The sequence below is a fragment of the Mercenaria mercenaria genome, chromosome 15 (genome assembly GCF_021730395.1).
Source record: "Mercenaria mercenaria strain notata chromosome 15, MADL_Memer_1, whole genome shotgun sequence".
Lineage (NCBI taxonomy): Eukaryota > Metazoa > Mollusca > Bivalvia > Venerida > Veneridae > Mercenaria > Mercenaria mercenaria.
Window position 1 is genome coordinate 30,521,903 of NC_069375.1, and position 6,005 is coordinate 30,527,907.

Sequence of the window (6,005 nt, forward strand, 5' to 3'; positions counted from 1 at the left end):
TTATATACGTATGCTGCAAAAATGGCACTTGGTCACAGGTGGGAAAGTGTTTAAAATTGAAAAAAAAAACTAAGTACAGGGTGTCAGCAAATAAATTTTTACATAAATATTTGACACTTATTGCATGTGTTTCCTAAACCTTACATATCTACAGCTTTATTCATTTTTGTAAATATTTCAAGCACAGAAAACACTAAAGTAAATAAATAGGGGACATAGAAAGTGAAGCTAGAAAGCAGACACTCTAAGTCCGTCGATTGAGTGTTATCAGGATTGAGACAACTGCATCTGTCATAAGTCAAGAACCAAGCAAGTGGCTTCGACATACTACATATGTGTCTTCAATGTAAACATGACAAAGAAATACAGACGAACTTCTATGGGAATAGTGCCACTTAGGTGCCTTTTTGTTACCTTTTGTAGGACACAGTTGAAGCGAATGCATTTTAAGAGCAACATTTGCTTTTATTTGATCCAGCATCCTATACCGTAACAGAACTACACCAGACACCATCTCATTAACTAACCTAATTGCTTCCAGAACTTACACTGACACCCATAGAACTAATACTGACTTGCCCATAACTAACACTGACACCCCCAGAATTAACATCAATTCGCTCACACGTCTGAAACTTATTTCGAAGCCAACCGAAGTACTAGTAAGGACCTCAAAGAACTAACACAGACACCCCAAGAATATCTATATAAATGCTGATACTAGCTAGTGAAGTTCCACTGATATAAAATGCTAAAAGTAAGGCATCCCTGAATCCGCAGTGGAATAGGCAGTCTCCTGCACTCCTCCGTTTCAACTGAAAAAGGCCAACTACGCCAATGTATGGCCAGCTACACCACTGCATGTATTCAATAATAATCCTCCACATAATGCCCGGTCAGTATTGTACATGTGTATAAATACAGTATAGCAATAGAGGTATAGAAAACAAACAATAGGATATGATCAATGCATCAGTGTTATCATGGGCACTCGGGTGGAAATAACTGAAGTACAGTTAGGGACCAAATGTTTTGTTCCACTTTTATTTTTTCTGTTTCGTTTTTTTTTTTTTTTTTTTCAAAAATGTCAATAAAACTGATAATCTGCATGGTATCAGTTTATTTACTGTGTTAAAATATTTCATAGTAGACATACCTTAAATACCAATGCTTATTTTAACTAAAAATACACATTTTAAATTTTTCAAAAATATGACCCTTAGTTACAAACTGTTCGAATTTCAAGAAAACGAATATAAAATAAAACTATCTTTTGTGACAGGTTGATAGAAATATAACTTATTTATCAGTATTTTAAGCTGTTATATAAAACTATCAGCTACTGAAGTCAAGAAATAGCATTTAACTTAGGGCAAAATCCCTAGCATAATGTCCGATGTCCTTTGGAATATTTGAATGGCACTTTTCTGCGTGCCAGTTCATTCATTTCATTATTACGGCTTGATGTTGCAAGATTCATGAATACAGGGTGAGGGCCACGCCAACCTAAACAAATACATAACATGTAGGCTTATTAACCGGAAATTGTGAAAATAATTAGAATTAATAACGTCTGTTCCTATTTATTGTCCACATGAGCAGCACGTCATTCAGATAATATTTTCAGCCTGCTTAACTTTACATTACCTTTATTTCAGGGGTATGAGACGTTTTGCTTTATTAGGTCAATGACGAAATAAGAATGTGTCGAACTTCCTTTTTGACATCTTTTAAAATAACGATGTGACAAAAGACACATTTATGCAGCGAATTTCATAAACCAGTTTTTATCAGGTAATAGAGACTGTTAGATATGTATTTGCATTACCACAACGGAATGGATCAAGGTTTCTGCACTTGAATTAAAAGAAAGGAATGTTATTGAATTCAGATTGTCGAGGAAACGGTCATCTTTTTTTCTGAATCAAGCGGCGTTGTGGCCTGTATCAATTTAACTCAGGCCAAATGTTTCATTGGTGATGATAAATAATAATAACTTCACTTGGCAGCAAATGTTAATAATAACAAGTACAAAACATAGTCTTCGTTGTTCTTCTCTTATTTTACAGAATTAGACTGTAGTATCATATTCGGTCTTAAATGCATTATATATATATATATATATATATATATATATATATATATATATATATCGCTATATTATCCGTATTGTTCAACAACAGTACATTTTGGATATATATATATATATATATATATATATATAAACACTCGCCTTTTTTTTAATTTCGTAATTTAGGTGCTATCTCTACGTAACATTTTCAGTCGCATTTGAAGTCTAACGGTCAAAACAATAACAAACAATCGTTTTTTTTCTTCATTACAATCTATCACAATCTATCACAATTACTCTGATTGTCGGTGTCTCCTTCCTTTTTGTCGAAGAATCAGAAATCACTCCACTGAATTATTTGTTTTGCATACAAACGATATGTCTTCGTGCCTTCGTGCAAGTTGGCCGAATACAAGGCGTATTATTCTTTAACCAAAATACTAATTTAAATTCTATAGTGTATCATGTTCATTTAATATAAACAAATCTGAATAATATGAGAAATATTATAGAAGAAACAACTCGTGTAAGTGACTATTCAAGTACATTAATTGATCCAATTGCCATTTCAAACAACATTATCACATATGAATCTGGTATTTTTGAAACAGACCGACTTATAAGGGATCACTATGCCACATATGCTCATATAAAAATTGAATTTAAATTTAGTGCTCCTTTTAAGCGGTGTGTTTGGAACTATAAAAATGCAGATTTTGATAAACTAAACCGTACTATAAGATTAACAGACTGGTCATTTCTTTTAAATGGTTCAATTGATGAAGCTTTCTCATCTTTTGTCAGTAAATTTCTTGACATGGCTAAATCATGTATTCCAACCTTATTTGTAACAGTACGCCCCTGTGATAAGTCATGGTACAACTCCGAAATACGCAGAGCATCAAGAAAACGCGATAGACTTAAACAAAAGGCTGTGCAATCAAATAATATTTCAGATTGGAATAACTTCAAACGAGTTAGCATAGAGCAGCAATGCTTGTATCACCTTGATAGGTAACGGGGGTCTCCGCGGTCGAATGGATAAAGTCGTTGACTTCAAATCACTTGTTTCTCACTGATTTTGGTTCGAGCCTCATTTTGGCGTAGAGTTCTGCATGTGAGGAAGCCATCCGGCTGATTTACGGAAGGTCGATGAAATAATATCCGGATGAGCACCCCTGTGTCTCTATCCACAATGAAAAGCTAGAAAATCGCCATATGAATTATAACTGAGACGGTATGACATTAAACACAACTTGACAGTTGACAGAAGGAAGTAGAAAAGATACTTTACACTTTAAAAATGTAGTGTTTTTCTTTAAATTGAATACTCACGTGTTGACTTGTATTGTCTTTAGACGTTTCTAATGTCGATGCATTTGGCCATGAAGTTGCAGCTAACAGTGCCAAGTCAAAATCATCAGTGTCTTTGCTTTCTGAAATGTTAAAAAAAGATAAACATTGCCCCTCTGTGAATGAACTTTTTCCATTTCCTGCATTATTTGAACATGATTTTGTCAAATTTAAAAATGCGCCAAATATCAAACTCAATTTTGATGAATTTTTTTGTCAAATTGTGATTTACTGTGCCTCTTCCACTATTCGTATAAAATGAAAAAAATTCACAAAAGGACATTTTACTGAAAAGTCCTTTAACATGTGTCGCTGTTGAATTGTTGATTTTTGTTCCATATTCTATATTTACTTGAATAAAATTCCTGAAACATTTAACCGTAATAGACGTGCTTAATTCTGAAATAATTTACAAGATGACTCATACTTCGCCACAACATCATAAGCAAAATTAATAATAGATAAATCCATTGTTTTACTTTAGAGCCACAAAACAAAGCCATGTAGATCTATATTAATTCTTCATATATAAACAAGATAAACTGCAATGGCTGTTAATGTTATTATTTTCAAGACAAGCATTATACCTATACATGTATATTACTCGATTTGCCTTTATTTTCCGCTTTGCTTTTGGATCATTTCCGCTCGGATGAGGCTGAAAAGACGACTGGCTGCTGTATGTTATATATCCATCTACTCGGCTGTATAATACCAAGCTGTTGTCAATACATAGTTGGTTCCCCGTGCACACGATTAAACCCTTACGTGGCACCATTCATAAACGTTTCACGTTACACACTTAGTTAATCGTGCAGCCAATCAAATTAGTTTTAAACCGTGTAAGCGTGCGGAAGCGGGAGACGAGTTTTTTGCATTATACGCATGCGCAGCGTGTAGATTGGAGATGGTAAAGCGCATGCGCAGCTCGCGTCGTCTGCGTGATGCCTGTGATTGATCACAAATGGAATTTTTTAACTTTTGTTGCTTCCATTTCAAAATTTAAATGGAATTGAAATATATTTACTAATTGGTCTTCATTAATTACCGATTTTTGAGTCGGCTAAAGGCTGAAAGCCTTTTGACGAGTCCTTGCTATCCAATGATTCTCTAAACGGACCAAATAACACAGTGAAGGGATGTAGTTCCATTAGATTTCTCAAACTTCAAACAGTTCACTACATGAATGAAGTTAAGTTGCGTCAATTCCCTTTGCTATGACCAATATACGATGTAATCTGTCATATTTATGACTTGTAATTGTGCAATTCTCGAATGTAACTCATTAAGCATAAATGTGCATTTTAAGAATTGCGCAGGCTTACAAAGCTTGGGTAACATCCAGCGAAAGACAAAAAATAGTTCCAGCAGGGCTCCAGATAAGATGCGTATTAGCGTAAATTACGTATAGAAATAATGCAAATACGCATGTCTAATAATTTCTAAGCGTATGAAAACGTATATAAAATTACAGAAACGCACACAATGCTTTTTTAAAAACAAAATCTGAATCGTCTGGATGCGTTAGGTAACATAGCCAATCAGCCTTAATTCTCCCACATTGAACGTAAACACGCATCGTATGATTTCTATAAACTTTGCGTGGGTTGAATTTTGCAGTCAGTAAACGGATAAATTATCGGAAGAAGAAGTTCTTACTGGTTTGTTTAGTTACTACTGATATTAAAAATGATTTTAATTCTTATTTTTCGAGAAATAAACAAATCGGCGAAACATTAAATTGTATTTTCTTGTAGTTTTTGAAATCGAAAGTAGATCGTCTATGTTTCTATGACTCAATTCATGTTTTGCGAAACGAAACAACTTTTTTATGAAAAGATTTAAATAAGAGGTAATTTAACCGTAAACTTCAATGTCAGATACTGCCAATTGCTGCTAAATGTCTTCGTATCATCACAATTTGTAAAATATATTGTTCAAACTGGAGAAAAGTGTAATCGTATCCGGATATAATATTTTGGGTACATATCGAGCTGTGTTATGAAATTTTAAGAAAAAAACTAAAAACAAACTGAAACTGGTAGACTATACAGTCAGTACATCAATCATTAGCCGACTCAGGCCATTCAGGCCTTTGATTTTTATGTCATATCGTTTCGTTCTAAACAAGTGTTAAAATACATTTTTAATTCCATTTCAGTGAACTTCTCTATTATTTCAAACACATGCTGTTTTACATAAGTCATTAAATGAAAAGGTGAAATTAGTTTAAACAGTATTTTATACAAGTATGCATAACATGATGCAACAGTTCTAAAGATAAAATGAGGATTAGGAAACAAAGTTAGTGTAACTTATTGTGTCCTTCTCCTATAATTACTATACATATTAAACTACTTGTTATGACAGACTGAACATACAAGCGCACAACCAAAATGAAATCAAAAGAAACATACTGTATGAACAGATAATAAAAAGAAGTATAAGGTGAAATTATCCATATATTTCCAAATGCCTCGGTGATGATCTTATACATTTTTAATGGATTTTGCTGCGTTTTTCAATCCACTGTTACAAGAATGATGTATGCCAAGTTATCATAATTATTCTTGTATGAAAT